The sequence below is a fragment of the Anser anser genome (assembly GCF_964211835.1).
Source record: "Anser anser genome assembly, chromosome: 1".
Lineage (NCBI taxonomy): Eukaryota > Metazoa > Chordata > Aves > Anseriformes > Anatidae > Anser > Anser anser.
In genome coordinates, this window is record NC_139720.1 from 78,047,098 (window position 1) to 78,066,306 (window position 19,209).

General features: G+C 58.6%; 2 long non-coding RNA genes across 2 annotated transcripts in view; one reads left to right on the forward strand and one right to left on the reverse strand.

Moving 5' to 3' along the window:
* The window catches only part of LOC310896868, a 368,699-nt gene that overhangs the window by 204,892 nt on the left and 144,598 nt on the right, over positions 1-19,209 (reverse strand). The gene's annotated exons all lie outside the window — the stretch shown is intronic.
* Positions 1-19,209, forward strand: part of LOC310896873 — a 230,999-nt gene that overhangs the window by 41,550 nt on the left and 170,240 nt on the right. The window lies entirely within an intron of this gene.

Here is a 19,209-nt window from a genome sequence, read left to right on the forward strand (position 1 = left end):
GGACTCGCTGAAGTGCATTCTCAGTGGTGCCAGTGCACTCTCTGGACTCACTGCAGTGCATCCCCAGTGGTGCCAGTCCACTCACTGGACTCACTGCACTGCATCCCCAGTGGTGCCAGTGCACTCTGTGGACTCACTGTACTGCATCCCCAGTGGTGCCAGTGCACTCTCTGGACTCACTGCAGTGCATCCCCAGTGGTGCCAGTGCACTCTCTGGACTCACTGCACTGCATCCCCAGTGGTGCCAGTGCACTCTCTGGACTCACTGCACTGCAGCCCCATTGGTGCCAGTGCACTCTCTGGACTCACTGCACTGCATCCCCAGTGGTGCCAGTGCACTCTCTGGACTCACTGCAGGGCATCCCCAGCGGTGCCAGTGCACTGTCTGGACTCACTGAAGTGCATCCCCAGTGGTGCCAGTGCACTCTCTGGACTCACTGTACTGCACCCCCAGTGGTGCCAGTGCACTCACTGGACTGACTGCACTGCATCCCCAGTGGTGCCAGTGCACTCTCTGGACTCACTGCACTGCATCCCCACTGGTGCCAGTGTACTCTCTGGACTCACTGCACTGCATCCCCAGTGGTGCCAGTGCACTCACTGGACTCACTGGACACATCCCCAGTGGTGCCAGTGCACTCTCTGGACTCACTGCACTGCATCCCCAGTGGTGCCAGTGCACTCTCTGGACTCACTGCACTGCATCCCCAGTGGTGCCAGTGTACTCTCTGGACTCACTGCAGTACATCCCCAGTGGTGCCAGTGCACTCTCTGGACTCACTGCACTGCATCCCCAGTGGTGTCAGTGCACTCTCTGGACTCACTGAAGTGCATCCCCAGCTGTGCCAGTGCACTCTCTGGACTCAATGCACTGCATCCCCAGTGGTGCCAGTGCAATCTCTGGACTCACTGAAGTGCATCCCCAGTGGTGCCAGTGCACTCTCTGGACTCACTGCACTGCATCCCCAGTGGTGCCAGTGCACTCTCTGGACTCACTGTACTGCATCACCAGTGGTGCCAGTGCACTCTCTGGACTCACTGCAGTGCATTCCAAGTGGTGCCAGTGCACTCTTTGGACTCACTGCACTGCAGCCCCATTGGTGCCAGTGCACTCTCTGGACTCACTGCACTGCATCACAGGTGGTGCCAGTGCACTCTCTGGACTCACTGCACTGCATCCCCAGTGGTGCCAGTGCACTCTCTGCACTCACTTATCTGCATTCCCAGTGGTGCCAGTGAAGTCTCTGGACTCACTGCACTGCATCCACAGTGGTGCCAGTGCAATCTCTGGACTCACTGCAGTGCATCACCAGTGGTGCCAGTGCACTCTCTGGACTCACTGCACTGCATCCCCAGTGGTGCCAGTGCACTCTCTGGACTCACTGCAGTGCATCCCCAGTGGTGCCAGTGCACTCTCTGGACTCACTGCACTGCATCCCCAGTGGTGCCAGTGCACTCTCTGGACTCACTGCAATGCATCCCCAGTGGTGCCAGTGCACTCTCTGGACTCACTGCACTGCATCCCCCGTGGTGCCAGTGCACTCACTGGATTCACTGCACTGTATCCCCAGTGGTGCCAGTGCACTCTCTGGACTCACTGCACTGCATCCCCAGTGGTGCAAGTGCACTCTCTCGAGTCACTGCACTACATCCCCAGTGGTGCCAGTGCACTCACTGGACTCACTGTACTGCATCATCTGTGGTGCCAGTGCACTCTCTGGACTCACTGCAATGCATCCCCAGTGGTGCCAGTGCACTCTCTGGACTCACTGCAATGCATCCCCAGTGGTGCCAGTGCACTCTCTGGACTCACTGCAATGCATCCCCAGTGGTGCCAGTGCACTCTCTGGACTCACTGCACTGTATCCCCAGTGGTGCCAGTGCACTCACTGGATTCACTGCAGTGCATCCCCAGTGGTGCCAGTGCACTCTCTGGACTCACTGCACTGCATCCCCAGTGGTGCCAATGCACTCTGTGGACTCACTGCACTGCATCCCGAGTGGTGACAGTGCACTCTCTGGACTCACTGCAGTGCATCCCCAGTGGTGACAGTGCACTCTCTGGACTCCCGGCACCGCATCCCCAGTGGTGCCAGTGCACTCTCTGGACTCACTGCACTGCATCCCCAGTGGTGCCAGTGCACTCTCTGGAGTCACAGCACTGCATCCCCAGTGGTGCCAGTGCACTCTCTGGACTCACTGCAGTGCATCCCCAGTGGTGCCAGTGCACTCTCTGGACTCACTGAAATGCATCCCCAGTGGTGCCAGTGCACTCTCTGGACTAACTGAAGTGCATTCTCAGTGGTGCCAGTGCACTCTCTGGACTCACTGCAGTGCATCCCCAGTGGTGCCAGTACACTCACTGGACTCACTGCACTGCATCCCCAGTGGTGCCAGTGCACTCTCTGGACTCACTAAACTGCATCACCAGTGGTGCCTCTGCACTCTCTGGACTCACTGCACTGCTTCCCCAGTGGTGCCAGTGCACTCACTGGACTCACTGCAGTGCATCCCCACTGGTGCCAGTGCACTCTCTGGGCTCACTGCAGTGCATCCCCAGTGGTGCCAGTGCACTCTCTGGACTCACTGCACTGCATCCCCAGTGGTGCCTGTGCGCTCTCTGGAGTCACAGCACTGCATCCCCAGTGGTGCCAGTGCAATCTCTGGACTCACTGCACTGCATCCCCAGTGGTGCCAGTGCACTCTCTGGACTCACTGAAGTGCATTCTCAGTGGTGCCAGTGCACTCTCTGGACTCACTGCAGTGCATCCCCAGTGGTGCCAGTGCACTCTCTGGACTCACTGCAGTGCATCCCCAGTGGTGCCAGTGCACTCTCTGGACTCACTGCACTGCATCCCCAGTGCTGCCAGTGCACTCTCTGGACTCACTGCACTGCATCCCTAGTGGTGCCAGTACACTCACTGGACTCACTGCACTGCATCCCCAGTGGTGCCAGTGCACTCTCTGGACTCACTAAACTGCATCACCAGTGGTGCCTCTGCACTCTCTGGACTCACTGCACTGCTTCCCCAGTGGTGCCAGTGCACTCACTGGACTCACTGCAGTGCATTCCCACTGGTGCCAATGCACTCTCTGGAGTCACAGCACTGCATCCCCAGTGGTGCCAGTGCACTCTCTGGACTCACTGCACTGCATCCCCAGTGGTGCCTGTGCGCTCTCTGGAGTCACAGCACTGCATCCCCAGTGGTGCCAGTGCACTCTCTGGACTCACTGCAGGGCATCCCCAGTGGTGCCAGTGCACTCTCTGGACTCACTGAAGTGCATTCTCAGTGGTGCCAGTGCACTCTCTGGACTCACTGCACTGCATCCCCAGTGGTGCCAGTGCACTCTCTGGACTCACTGAACTGCATCCCCAGTGGTGCCAGTGCACTCTCTGGACTCACTGCACTGCATCCTCAGTGCTGCCAGTGCACTCTCTGGACTCACTGCACTGCATCCCTAGTGGTGCCACTGCACTCTCTGGACTCACTGCACTGCTTCCCCAGTGGTGCCAGTGCACTCTCTGGACTCACTGCACTGCATCCCCAGTGGTGCAAGTGCACTCACTGGACTCACTGCAATGCATCCCCAGTGGTGCCAGTGCACTCTCTGGACTCACTGCACTGCATCCCCAGTGGTGCCAGTGCACTCTCTGGACTCACTGCACTGCATCCCCAGTGGTTCCAGCGCACTCTCTGGACTCACTGCACTGCATCCCCAGTGGTGCTAGTGCACTCTGTGGACTCACTGCAGTTCATCCCCAGTGGTGCCAGTGCACTCTCTGGACTCACTGAAGTGCATTCTCAGTGGAGCCAGTGCACTCTCTGGACTCACTTCAGTGCATCCCCAGTGGTGCCAGTACACTCTCTGGACTCACTGCAGTGCATCCCCAGTGGTGCCAGTGCACTCTCTGGACTCACTGCACTGCATCCCCAGTGCTGCCAGTGCACTCTCTGGACTCACTGCAGTGCATCCGCAGTGGTGCCATTGCACTCTCTGGACTCACTGCACTGCATCTCCAGTGGTGCCAGTGCACTCTCTGGACTCACTGCACTGCATCCCCAGTGCTGCCAGTGCACTCTCTTGAGTCACTGCACTGCAGCCCCTGTGGTGCAAGAGCACTCTCTGGACTCACAGCAGTGCATCCCCAGTGGTGCCAATGCACTCTCTGGACTCACTGCACTGCATCCCCAGTGGTGCCAGTGCACTCTCTGGACTCACTGCACTGCATCCCCAGTAGTGACAGTGCACTCTCTGGACTCACTGCAGTGCATCCCCAGTGGTGCCAGTGCACTCTCTGGACTCACTGCACTACATCCCCAGTAGTGCCAGTGCACTCTCTGGACTCACTGCACTGCATCCCCAGTGGTGCCAGTGCACTCACTGGATTCACTGCACTGCATCCCCAGTGGTGCCAGTGCACTCTCTGGACTCACTGCACTGCATCCCCAGTGGTGCCAGTGCACTCTGTGGACTCACTGTACTGCATCCCCAGTGGTGACAGTGCACTCTCTGGACTCACTGCAGTGCATCCCCAGTGGTGCCAGTGCACTCACTGGACTCACTGCAGTGCATCCCCACTGGTGCCAGTGCACTCTCTGGACTCACTGCACTGCATCCCCAGTGGTGCCAGTGCAGTCTCTGGATTAACTGCAGTGCATCTCCACTGGTGCCAAAGCACTCTCTGCACTCACTGCAGTGCATCCCCAGTGGTGCCACTGCACTCTCTGGACTCACTGCCGTGCATCCCCAGTGGTGCCAGTGCACTCTCTGGACTCATTGAAGTGCATTCTCAGTGGTGCCAGTGCACTCTCTGGACTCACTGCAGTGCATCCCCATTGGTGCCAGTACACTCACTGGACTCACTGCACTGCATCCCCAGTGGTGCCAGTGCACTCTCTGGACTCACTAAACTGCATCACCAGTGGTGCCACTGCACTCTCTGGACTCTCTGCACTGCTTCCCCAGTGGTGCCAGTGCACTCACTGGACTCACTGCAGTGCATCCCCACTGGTGCCAGTGCACTCTCTGGGCTCATTGCAGTGCATCCCCAGTGGTGCCAGTGCACTCTCTGGACTCACTGCACTGCATCCCCAGTGGTGCCAGTGCGCTCTCTGGAGTCACAGCACTGCATCCCCAGTGGTGCCAGTGCAATCTCTGGACTCACTGCACTGCATCCCCAGTGGTGCCAGTGCACTCTCTGGACTCCCAGCACTGCATCCTCAGTGCTGCCAGTGCACTCTCTGGACTCACTGTACTGCATACCCACTGGTGCCAGTGCACTCTGTGGACTCACTGTACTGCATCCCCAGTGGTGACAGTGCACTCTCTGGACTCACTGCACTGCATCCCCAGTGGTGCCAGTGCACTCTCTGGACTCACTGCAGTGCATCCCCAGTGGTGCCAGTGCACTCTCTGGACTCACTGCACTGAAGCCCCAGTGGTGCCAGTGCACTCTCTGGACTCACTGCACTGCATCCCCAGTGGTGCCAGTGCACTCTCTGGACTCACTGAACTGCATCACAGGTGGTGCCAGTGCACTCTCTGGACTCACTGCAGGGCATCCCCAGTGGTGCCAGTGCACTGTCTGGACTCACTGCAGTGCATCCCCAGTGGTGCCAGTGCACTCTCTGGACTCACTGTACTGCACCCCCAGTGGTGCCAGTGCACTCACTGGACTGACTGCACTGCATCCCCAGTGGTGCCAGTGCACTCTCTGGACTCACTGCACTGCATCCCCACTGGTGCCAGTGTACTCTCTGGACTCACTGCACTGCATCCCCAGTGGTGCCAGTGCACTCACTGGACTCACTGGACACATCCCCAGTGGTGCCAGTGCACTCTCTGGACTCACTGCAGTGCATCCCCAGTGGTGCCAGTGCACTCTCTGGACTCACTGCACTGCATCCCCACTGGTGCGAGTGTACTCTCTGGACTTACTGCAGTGCATCCCCAGTGGTGCCAGTGCACTCTCTGGACTCACTGCACTGCATCCCCACTGGTGCCAGTGCACTCTCTATACTCACTGAAGTGCATCACCAGTTGTGCCAGTGCACTCTCTGGACTCAATGCACTGCATCCCCAGTGGTGCCAGTGCACTCTCTGGACTCACTGCACTGCATCCCCAGTGGTGCCAGTGCAATCTCTGGACTCACTGCAGTGCATTCCCAGTGGTGCCAGTGCACTCTTTGGACTCACTGCACTGCAGCACCATTGGTGCCAGTGCACTCTCTGGACTCACTGCACTGCATCACAGGTGGTGCCAGTGCACTCTCTGGACTCACTGCACTGCATCCCCAGTGGTGCCAGTGCACTCTCTGGACTCACTGCACTGCATCCCCACTGGTGCCAGTGCACTCTCTGCACTCATTTCTCTGCATTCCCAGTGGTGCCAGTGAAGTCTCTGGACTCACTGCACTGCATCCACAGTGCTGCCAGTGCAATCTCTGGACTCACTGCAGTGCATCACCAGTGGTGCCAGTGCACTCTCTGGACTCACTGCACTGCATCCCCAGTGGTGCCAGTGCACTCTCTCGAGTCACTGCACTACATCCCCAGTGGTGCCAGTGCACTCACTGGACTCACTGTACTGCATCATCTGTGGTGCCAGTGCACTCTCTGGACTCACTGCACTGCATCCCCAGTGGTGCCAGTGCACTCTCTGGACTCACTGCACTGCATCCCCAGTGGTGCCAGTGCACTCTCTGGACTCACTGCACTGTATCCCCAGTGGTGCCAGTGCACTCACTGGATTCACTGCAGTGCATCCCCAGTGGTGCCAGTGCACTCTCTGGACTCACTGCACTGCATCCCCAGTGGTGCCAGTGCACTCTGTGGACTCACTGCACTGCATCCCCAGTGGTGACAGTGCACTCTCTGGACTCACTGCAGTGCATCCCCAGTGGCGACAGTGCACTCTCTGGACTCACTGCAGTGCATCCCCAGTGGTGCCAGTGCACTCTCTGGACTCACTGCACTGCATCCCCAGTGGTGCCAGTGCACTCTCTGGACTCACTGCACTGCATCCCCAGTGGTGCCAGTACACTCACTGGACTCACTGCACTGCATCCCCAGTGGTGCCAGTGCACTCTCTGGACTCACTGCACTGCATCCCCAGTGGTGCCAGTGCACTCTCTGGAGTCACAGCACTGCATCCCCAGTGGTGCCAGTGCACTCTCTGGACTCACTGTACTGCACCCCCAGTGGTGCCAGTGCACTCTCTGGACTCACTGAAGTGCATTCTCAGTGGTGCCAGTGCACTCTCTGGACTCACTGCAGTGCATCCCCAGTGGTGCCAGTAGACTCACTGGACTCACTGCACTGCATCCCCAGTGGTGCCAGTGCACTCTCTGGACTCACTAAACTGCATCACCAGTGGTGCCTCTGCACTCTCTGGACTCACTGCACTGCTTCCCCAGTGGTGCCAGTGCACTCACTGGACTCACTGCAGTGCATCCCCACTGGTGCCAGTGCACTCTCTGGGCTCACTGCAGTGCATCCCCAGTGGTGCCAGTGCACTCTCTGGACTCACTGCACTGCATTGCCAGTGGTGCCTGTGCGCTCTCTGGAGTCACAGCACTGCATCCCAAGTGGTGCCAGTGCAATCTCTGGACTCACTGCACTGCATCCCCAGTGGTGCCAGTGCACTCTCTGGACTCACTGAAGTGCATTCTCAGTGGTGCCAGTGCACTCTCTGGAATCACTGCACTGCATCCCCAGTGGTGCCAGTGCACTCTCTGGACTCACTGCAGTGCATCCGCAGTGGTGCCATTGCACTCTCTGGACTCACTGCACTGCATCCCCAGTGCTACCAGTGCACTCTCTTGAGTCACTGCACTGCATCACCTGTGGTGCAAGAGCACTCTCTGGACTCGCAGCAGTGCATCACCAGTGGTGCCAGTGCACTCTCTGGACTCACTGCACTGCATCCCCAGTGGTGCCAGTGCACTCTCTGGACTCACTGCACTGCATCCCCAGTGGTGCAAGTGCACTGTGTGGACTGACTGTACTGCATCCCACGTGTGCCAGTGCAATCTCTGGACTCACTGCAGTGCATCCCCAGTGGTGCCAGTGCACTCTCAGGACTCACTGCACTGCATCCCCAGTGGTGCCAGTGCACTCTCTGGACTCACTGCACTGCATCCCCAGTAGTGACAGTGCACTCTCTGGACTCACTGCAGTGCATCCCCAGTGGTGCCAGTGCACTCTCTGGACTCACTGCACTGCATCCCCAGTGGTGCCAGTGCACTCACTGGATTCACTGCACTGCATCCCCAGTGGTGCCAGTGCACTCTCTGGACTCACTGCACTGCATCCCCAGTGGTGCCAGTGCACTCTGTGGACTCACTGTACTGCATCCCCAGAGGTGACAGTGCACTCTCTGGACTCACTGCAGTGCATCCCCACTGGTGCCAGTGCACTCTCTGGACTCACTGCAGTGCATCCCCACTGGTGCCAGTGCACTCTCTGGACTCACAGAAGTGCATTCTCAGTGGTGCCAGTGCACTCTCTGGACTCACTTCAGTGCATCCCCAGTGGTGCCAGTACACTCTCTGGACTCACTGCAGTGCATCCCCAGTGGTGCCACTGCACTCTCTGGACTCACTGCAGTGCATCCCCGGTGGTGCCAGTGCACTCTCTGGACTCATTGAAGTGCATTCTCAGTGGTGCCAGTGCACTGTCTGGACTCGCGTCACTGCATCCCCAGTGGTGCCAGTACACTCACTGGACTCACTGTACTGCATCATCTGTGGTGCCAGTGCACTCTCTGGACTCACTGCACTGCATCCCCAGTGGTGCCAGTGCACTCTCTGGACTCACTGCACTGCATCCCCAGTGGTGCCAGTGCACTCTGTGGACTCACTGCACTGTATCCCCAGTGGTGCCAGTGCACTCACTGGATTCACTGCAGTGCATCCCCAGTGGTGCCAGTGCACTCTCTGGACTCACTGCACTGCATCCCCAGTGGTGCCAGTGCAGTCTGTGGACTCACTGCACTGCATCCCCAGTGGTGACAGTGCACTCTCTGGACTCACTGCAGTGCATCCCCAGTGGCGACAGTGCACTCTCTGGACTCACTGCAGTGCATCCCCAGTGGTGCCAGTGCACTCTCTGGACTCACTGCACTGCATCCCCAGTGGTGCCAGTGCACTCTCTGGACTCACTGCACTGCATCCCCAGTGGTGCCAGTACACTCACTGGACTCACTGCACTGCATCCCCAGTGGTGCCAGTGCACTCTCTGGACTCACTGCACTGCATCCCCAGTGGTGCCAGTGCACTCTCTGGAGTCACAGCACTGCATCCCCAGTGGTGCCAGTGCACTCTCTGGACTCACTGTACTGCACCCCCAGTGGTGCCAGTGCACTCTCTGGACTCACTGAAGTGCATTCTCAGTGGTGCCAGTGCACTCTCTGGACTCACTGCAGTGCATCCCCAGTGGTGCCAGTACACTCACTGGACTCACTGCACTGCATCCCCAGTGGTGCCAATGCACTCTCTGGACTCACTAAACTGCATCACCAGTGGTGCCTCTGCACTCTCTGGACTCACTGCACTGCTTCCCCAGTGGTACCAGTGCACTCACTGGACTCACTGCAGTGCATCCCCACTGATGCCAGTGCACTCTCTGGGCTCACTGCAGTGCATCCCCAGTGGTGCCAGTGCACTCTCTGGACTCACTGCACTGCATCCCCAGTGGTGCCTGTGCGCTCTCTGGAGTCACAGCACTGCATCCCAAGTGGTGCCAGTGCAATCTCTGGACTCACTGCACTGCATCCCCAGTGGTGCCAGTGCACTCTCTGGACTCACTGAAGTGCATTCTCAGTGGTGCCAGTGCACTCTCTGGAATCACTGCACTGCATCCCCAGTGGTGCCAGTGCACTCTCTGGACTCACTGAACTGCATCCAGAGTGGTGCCAGTGCACTCTCAAGACTCACTGCACTGCATCCCCAGTGGTGCCAGTGCACTCTCTGGACTCACTGCACTGCATCCCTAGTGGTGCCACTGCACTCTCTGGACTCACTGCACTGCTTCCCCAGTGGTGCCAGTGCACTCTCTGGACTCACTGCACTGCATCCCCAGTGGTGCCAGTGCACTCACTGGACTCACTGCAGTGCGTCCCCACTGGTGCCAGTGCACTCTCTGGACTCACTGCACTGCATTCCCAGTGGTGCCAGTGCACTCTCTGGACTCACTGCACTGCATCCCCAGTGGTTCCAGCGCACTCTCTGGACTCACTGCACTGCATCCCCAGTGGTGCTAGTGCACTCTGTGGACTCACTGCAGTGCATCCCCAGTGGTGCCAGTGCACTCTCTGGACTCACTGAAGTGCATTCTCAGTGGTGCCAGTGCACTCTGTGGACTCACTTCAGTGCATCCCCAGTGGTGCCAGTACACTCTCTGGACTCACTGCAGTGCATCCCCAGTGGTGCCAGTGCACTCTCTGGACTCACTGCAGTGCATCCGCAGTGGTGCCATTGCACTCTCTGGACTCACTGCACTGCATCCCCAGTGCTACCAGTGCACTCTCTTGAGTCACTGCACTGCATCACCTGTGGTGCAAGAGCACTCTCTGGACTCGCAGCAGTGCATCACCAGTGGTGCCAGTGCACTCTCTGGACTCACTGCACTGCATCCCCAGTGGTGCCAGTGCACTCTCTGGACTCACTGCACTGCATCCCCAGTGGTGCAAGTGCACTGTGTGGACTCACTGTACTGCATCCCCAGTGGTGCCAGTGCAATCTCTGGACTCACTGCAGTGCATCCCCAGTGGTGCCAGTGCACTCTCAGGACTCACTGCACTGCATCCCCAGTGGTGCCAGTGCACTCTCTGGACTCACTGCACTGCATCCCCAGTAGTGACAGTGCACTCTCTGGACTCACTGCAGTGCATCCCCAGTGGTGCCAGTGCACTCTCTGGACTCACTGCACTGCATCCCCAGTGGTGCCAGTGCACTCACTGGATTCACTGCACTGCATCCCCAGTGGTGCCAGTGCACTCTCTGGACTCACTGCACTGCATCCCCAGTGGTGCCAGTGCACTCTGTGGACTCACTGTACTGCATCCCCAGAGGTGACAGTGCACTCTCTGGACTCACTGCAGTGCATCCCCAGTGGTGCCAGTGCACTCTCTGGACTCACTGCAGTGCATCCCCACTGGTGCCAGTGCACTCTCTGGACTCACAGAAGTGCATTCTCAGTGGTGCCAGTGCACTCTCTGGACTCACTTTAGTGCATCCCCAGTGGTGCCAGTACACTCTCTGGACTCACTGCAGTGCATCCCCAGTGGTGCCACTGCACTCTCTGGACTCACTGCAGTGCTACCCGGTGGTGCCAGTGCACTCTCTGGACTCATTGAAGTGCATTCTCAGTGGTGCCAGTGCACTCTCTGGACTCACTGCAGTGCATCCCCAGTGGTGCCAGTACACTCACTGGACTCACTGCACTGCATCCCCAGTGGTGCCAGTGCACTCTCTGGACTCACTAAACTGCATCCCCGGTGGTGCCACTGCACTCTCTGGACTCACTGCACTGCTTCCCCAGTGGTGCCAGTGCACTCACTGGACTCACTGCAGTGCATCCCCACTGGTGCCAGTGCAATCTCTGGACTCACTGCACTGCATCCCCAGTGGTGCCAGTGCACTCTCTGGACTCACTGCACTGCATCCCCAGTGGTGCCAGTGCAGTCTCTGGAGTAACTGCACTGCATCCCCACTGGTGCCAAAGCACTCTCTGGACTCCCAGCACCGCATCCCCAGTGGTGCCAGTGAACTCTCTGGACTCACTGCACTGCATCCCCAGTGGTGCCAGTGCACTCTCTGGACTCACTGCACTGCATCCCCAGTGGTGCCAGTGCACGCTCTGGACTCACTGCAGTGCATCCCCAGTGGTGCCACTGCACTCTCTGGACTCACTGCAGTGCATCCCCAGTGGTGCCAGTGCACTCTCTGGACTCACTGAAGTGCATTCTCAGTGGTGCCAGTGCACTCTCTGGACTCACTGCAGTGCATCCCCAGTGGTGCCAGTACACTCACTGGACTCACTGCACTGCATCCCCAGTGGTGCCAGTGCACTCTCTGGACTCACTAAACTGCATCCCCAGTGGTGCCACTGCACTCTCTGTACTCACTGCACTGCATCCCCAGTGGTGCCAGTGCACTCACTGGACTGACTGCAGTGCATCCCCACTGGTGCCAGTGCACTCTCTGGGCTCACTGCAGTGCATCCCCAGTGGTGCCAGTGCACTCTCTGGACTCACTGCACTGCATCTCCAGTGGTGCCTGTGCGCTCTCTGGAGTCACAGCACTGCATTCTCAGTGGTGCCAGTGCACTCTCTGGACTCACTGCACTGCATCCCCAGTGGTGCCAGTGCACTCTCTGGACTCACTGAACTGCATCCCCAGTGGTGCCAGTGCACTCTCTGGACTAACTGCACTGCATCCCCAGTGGTGCCAGTGCACTCTCTGGACTCACTGCACTGCATCCCCATTGGTGCCACTGCACTCTCTGGACTCACTGCACTGCTTCCCCAGTGGTGCCAGTGCACTCTCTGGACTCACTGCACTGCATCCCCAGTGGTGCCAGTGCACTCACTGGACTCACTGCAGTGCATCCCCAGTGGTGCCAGTGCACTCTCTGGACTCACTGCACTGCATCCCCAGTGGTGCTAGTGCACTCTCTGGACTCACTGCACTGCATCCCCAGTAGTGCTAGTGCACTCTGTGGACTCACTGCAGTGCATCCCCAGTGGTGCCAGTGCACTCTCTGGACTCACAGAAGTGCATTCTCAGTGGTGCCAGTGCACTCTCTGGACTCACTTCAGTGCATCCCCAGTGGTGCCAGTACACTCTCTGGACTCACTGCAGTGCATCCCCAGTGGTGCCAGTGCACTCTCTGGACTCACTGCAGTGCATCCCCAGTGGAGCCAGTGCACTCTCTGGACTCACTGCAGTGCATCCGCAGTGGTGCCATTGCACTCTCTGGACTCACTGCACTGCATCTCCAGTGGTGCCAGTGCACTCTCTGGACTCACTGCACTGCATCCCCAGTGCTGCCAGTGCACTCTCTTGAGTCACTGCACTGCATCCCCTGTGGTGCAAGAGCACTCTCTGGACTCACAGCAGTGCATCCCCAGTGGTGCCAGTGTACTCTCTGGACTCACTGCACTGCATCCCCAGTGGTGCCAGTGCACTCTCTGGACTCACTGCACTGCATCCCCAGTGGTGCTAGTGCACTGTGTGGACTCACTGTACTGCATCCCCAGTGGTGCCAGTGCAATCTCTGGACTCACTGCAGTGCATCCCCAGTGGTGCCAGTGCACTCTCAGGACTCACTGCACTGCATCCCCAGTGGTGCCAGTGCACTCTCTGGACTCATTGAAGTGCATTCTCAGTGGTGCCAGTGCACTCACTGGACTCACTGCAGTGCATCCCCAGTGGTGCCAGTACACTCACTGGACTCACTGCACTGCATCCCCAGTGGTGCCAGTGCACTCTCTGGACTCACTAAACTGCATCACCAGTGGTGCCACTGCACTCTCTGGACTCTCTGCACTGCTTCCCCAGTGGTGCCAGTGCACTCACTGGACTCACTGCAGTGCATCCCCACTGGTGCCAGTGCACTCTCTGGACTCACTGCACTGCATCCCTAGTGGTGCCACTGCACTCTCTGGACTCACTGCACTGCTTCCCCAGTGGTGCCAGTGCACTCTCTGGACTCACTGCACTGCATCCCCAGTGCTGCCAGTGCACTCTCTGGACTCACTGCACTGCATCCCTAGTGGTGCCACTGCACTCTCTGGACTCACTGCACTGCTTCCCCAGTGGTGCCAGTGCACTCTCTGGACTCACTGCACTGCATCCCCAGTGGTGCCAGTGCACTCTCTGGACTCACTGCAGTGCATCCCCAGTGGTGCCAGTGCACTCTCTGGACTCACTGCACTGCATCCCCACTGGTGCCAGTGTACTCTCTGGACTCACTGCAGTGCATCCCCAGTGGTGCCAGTGCACTCTCTGGACTCACTGCACTGCATCCCCAGTGGTGCCAGTGCAATCTCTGGACTCACTGAAGTGCATCTCCAGTGGTGTCAGTGCACTCTCTGGACTCAATGCACTGCATTCCCAGTGGTGCCAGTGCACTCTTTGGACTCACTGCACTACAGTCCCATTGGTGCCAGTGCACTCTCTGGACTCACTGCACTGCATCACAGGTGGTGCCAGTGCACTCTCTGGACTCACTGCACTGCATCCCCAGTGGTGCCAGTGCACTCTCTGGACTCACTGCACTGCATCCCCAGTGGTGCCAGTGCACTCTCTGCACTCACTTCTCTGCATTCCCAGTGGTGCCAGTGAAGTCTCTGGACTCACTGCACTGCAACCACAGTGGTGCCAGTGCAATCTCTGGACTCACTGCAGTGCATCACCAGTGGTGCCAGTGCACTCTCTGGACACACTGATCTGCATCCCCAGTGGTGCCAGTGCACTCTCTGGACTCACTGCAGTGCATCCCCAGTGGTGCCAGTGCACTCTCTGGACTCACTGCACTGCATCCCCAGTGGTGCAAGTGCACTCTCTCGAGTCACTGCACTACATCCCCAGTGGTGCCAGTGCACTCACTGGACTCACTGTACTGCATCATCTGTGGTGCCAGTGCACTCTCTGGACTCACTGCAATGCATCCCCAGTGGTGCCAGTGCACTCTCTGGACTCACTGCACTGCATCCCCAGTGGTGCCAGTGCACTCTCTGGACTCACTGCACTGTATCCCCAGTGGTGCCAGTGCACTCACTGGATTCACTGCAGTGCATCCCCAGTGGTGCCAGTGCACTCTCTGGACTCACTGCACTGCATCCCCAGTGGTGCCAGTGCACTCTGTGGAACCACTGCACTGCATCCCCAGTGGTGACAGTGCACTCTCTGGACTCACTGCAGTGCATCCCCAGTGGTGACAGTGCACTCTCTGGACTCACTGCATTGCATCCCCAGTGGTGCCAGTGCACTCTCTGGACTCACTGCACTGCATCCCCAGTGGTGCCAGTGCAGTCTCTGGAGTAACTGCAGTGCATCCCCACTGGTGCCAAAGCACTCTCTGGACTCCCGGCACCGCATCCCCAGTGGTGCCAGTGCACTCTCTGGACTCACTGCACTGCATCCCCAGTGGTGCCAGTGCACTCTCTGGAGTCACAGCACTGCATCCCCAGTGGTGCCAGTGCACTCTCTGGACTCACTGCAGTGCATCCCCAGTGGTGCCAGTGCACTCTCTGGACTCACTGAAGTGCATCCCCAGTGGTGCCAGTGCACTCTCTGGACTCACTGCACTGCATCACAGGTGGTGCCAGTGCACTCTCTGGACTCACTGCAGTGCATCCCCAGTGGTGCCAGTACACTCACTGGACTCACTGCACTGCATCCCCAGTGGTGCCAGTGCACTCTCTGGACTCACTAAACTGCATCACCAGTGGTGCCTCTGCACTCTCTGGACTCACTGCACTGCTTCCCCAGTGGTGCCAGTGCACTCACTGGACTCACTGCAGTGCATCCCCACTGGTGCCAGTGCACTCTCTGGGCTCACTGCAGTGCATCCCCACTGGTGCCAGTGCACTCTCTGGACTCACTGCACTGCATCCCCAGTGGTGCCTGTGCGCTCTCTGGAGTCACAGCACTGCATCCCCAGAGGTGCCAGTGCAATCTCTGGACTCACTGCACTGCATCCCCAGTGGTGCCAGTGCACTCTCTGGACTCACTGAAGTGCATTCTCAGTGGTGCCAGTGCACTCTCTGGACTCACTGCACTGCATCCCCAGTTGTGCCAGTGCACTCTCTGGACTCACTGAACTGCATCCCCAGTGGTGCCAGTGCACTCACTGGACTCACTGCACTGCATCCTCAGTGCTGCCAGTGCACTCTCTGGACTCACTGCACTGCATCCCTAGTTGTGCCACTGCACTCTCTGGACTCACTGCACTGCTTCCCCAGTGGTGCCAGTGCACTCTCTGGACTCACTGCACTGCATCCCCAGTGGTGCAAGTGCACTCACTGGACTCACTGCAATGCATCCCCAGTGGTGCCAGTGCACTCTTTGGACTCACTGCACTGCATCCCCAGTGGTGCCAGTGCACTCTCTGGACTCACTGCACTGCATCCCCAGTGGTGCCAGTGCACTCTCTGGACTCACTGCACTGCATCCCCAGTGGTGCTAGTGCACTCTGTGGACTCACTGCAGTGCATCCCCAGTGGTGCCAGTGCACTCTCTGGACTCACTGAAGTGCATTCTCAGTGGTGCCAGTGCACTCTCTGGACTCACTTCAGTGCATCCCCAGTGGTGCCAGTACACTCTCTGGACTCACTGCAGTGCATCCCCAGTGGTGCCAGTGCACTCTCTGGACTCACTGCAGTGCATCCCCAGTGGAGCCAGTGCACTCTCTGGACTCACTGCAGTGCATCCGCAGTGGTGCCATTGCACTCTCTGGACTCACTGCACTGCATCTCCAGTGGTGCCAGTGCACTCTCTGGACTCACTGCACTGCATCCCCAGTGCTGCCAGTGCACTCTCTTGAGTCACTGCACTGCAGCCCCTGTGGTGCAAGAGCACTCTCTGGACTCACAGCAGTGCATCCCCAGTGGTGCCAGTGCACTCTCTGGACTCACTGCACTGCATCCCCAGTGGTGCCAGTGCACTCTCTGGACTCACTGCACTGCATCCCCAGTGGTGCCAGTGCACTCTCTGCACTCACTTCTCTGCATTCCCAGTGGTGCCAGTGAAGTCTCTGGACTCACTGCACTGCAACCACAGTGGTGCCAGTGCAATCTCTGGACTCACTGCAGTGCATCACCAGTGGTGCCAGTGCACTCTCTGGACACACTGCACTGCATCCCCAGTGGTGCCAGTGCACTCTCTGGACTCACTGCAGTGCATCCCCAGTGGTGCCAGTGCACTCTCTGGACTCACTGCACTGCATCCCCAGTGGTGCAAGTGCACTCTCTCGAGTCACTGCACTACATCCCCAGTGGTGCCAGTGCACTCACTGGACTCACTGTACTGCATCATCTGTGGTGCCAGTGCACTCTATGGACTCACTGCAATGCATCCCCAGTGGTGCCAGTGCACTCTCTGGACTCACTGCACTCCATCCCCAGTGGTGCCAGTGCACTCTCTGGACTCACTGCACTGCATCCCCAGTGGTGCCAGTGCACTCACTGGATTCACTGCAGTGCATCCCCAGTGGTGCCAGTGCACTCTCTGGACTCACTGCACTGCATCCCCAGTGGTGCCAGTGCACTCTGTGGAACCACTGAACTGCATCCCCAGTGGTGACAGTGCACTCACTGGATTCACTGCAGTGCATCCCCAGTGGTGCCAGTGCACTCTCTGGACTCACTGCACTGCATCCCCAGTGGTGCCAGTGCACTCTGTGGAACCACTGAACTGCATCCCCAGTGGTGACAGTGCACTCTCTGGACTCACTGCAGTGCATCCCCAGTGGTGACAGTGCACTCTCTGGACTCACTGCACTGCATCCCCAGTGGTGCCAGTGCAGTCTCTGGAGTAACTGCAGTGCATCCCCACTGGTGCCAAAGCACTCTCTGGACTCCCGGCACCGCATCCCCAGTGGTGCCAGTGCACTCTCTGGACTCACTGCACTGCATCCCCAGTGGTGCCAGTGCACTCTCTGGAGTCACAGCACTGCATCCCCAGTGGTGCCAGTGCACTCTCTGGACTCACTGCAGTGCATCCCCAGTGGTGCCACTGCACTCTCTGGACTCACTGAAGTGCATCCCCAGTGGTGCCAGTGCACTCTCTGGACTCACTGAAGTGCATTCTCAGTGGTGCCAGTGCACTCTCTGGACTCACTGCAGTGCATCCCCAGTGGTGCCAGTACACTCACTGGACTCACTGCACTGCATCCCCAGTGGTGCCAGTGCATTCTCTGGACTCACTAAACTGCATCACCAGTGGTGCCTCTGCACTCTCTGGACTCACTGCACTGCTTCCCCAGTGGTGCCAGTGCACTCACTGGACTCACTGCAGTGCATCCCCAGTGGTGCCAGTGCACTCTCTGGGCTCACTGCAGTGCATCCCCAGTGGTGCCAGTGCACTCTCTGGACTCACTGCACTGCATCCCCAGTGGTGCCTGTGCGCTCTCTGGAGTCACAGCACTGCATCCCCAGTGGTGCCAGTGCAATCTCTGGACTCACTGCACTGCATCCCCAGTGGTGCCAGTGCACTCTCTGGACTCACTGAAGTGCATTCTCAGTGGTGCCAGTGCACTCTCTGGACTCACTGCACTGCATCCCCAGTGGTGCCAGTGCACTCTCTGGACTCACTGAACTGCATCCCCAGTGGTGCCAGTGCACTCTCTGGACTCACTGCACTGCATCCTCAGTGCTGCCAGTGCACTCTCTGGACTCACTGCACTGCATCCCTAGTGGTGCCACTGCACTCTCTGGACTCACTGCACTGCTTCCCCAGTGGTGCCAGTGCACTCTCTGGACTCACTGCACTGCATCCCCAGTGGTGCAAGTGCACTCACTGGACTCACTGCAATGCATCCCCAGTGGTGCCAGTGCACTCTCTGGACTCACTGCACTGCATCCCCAGTGGTGCCAGTGCACTCTCTGGACTCACTGCACTGCATCCCCAGTGGTTCCAGCGCACTCTCTGGACTCACTGCACTGCATCCCCAGTGGTGCTAGTGCACTCTGTGGACTCACTGCAGTGCATCCCCAGTGGTGCCAGTGCACTCTCTGGACTCACTGAAGTGCATTCTCAGTGGTGCCAGTGAAGTCTCTGGACTCACTTCAGTGCATCCCCAGTGGTGCCAGTACACTCTCTGGACTCACTGGAGTGCATCCCCAGTGGTGCCAGTGCACTCTCTGGACTCACTGCAGTGCATCCCCAGTGGAGCCAGTGCACTCTCTGGACTCACTGCAGTGCATCCGCAGTGGTGCCATTGCACTCTCTGGACTCACTGCACTGCATCTCCAGTGGTGCCAGTGCACTCTCTGGACTCACTGCAGTGCATGCCCAGTGGTGCCAGTGCACTCTCTTGAGTCACTGCACTGCAGCCCCTGTGGTGCAAGAGCACTCTCTGGACTCACAGCAGTGCATCCCCAGTGGTGCCAGTGCACTCTCTGGACTCACTGCACTGCATCCCCAGTGGTGCCAGTGCACTCTCTGGACTCACTGCAGTGCATCCCCAGTGGTGCTAGTG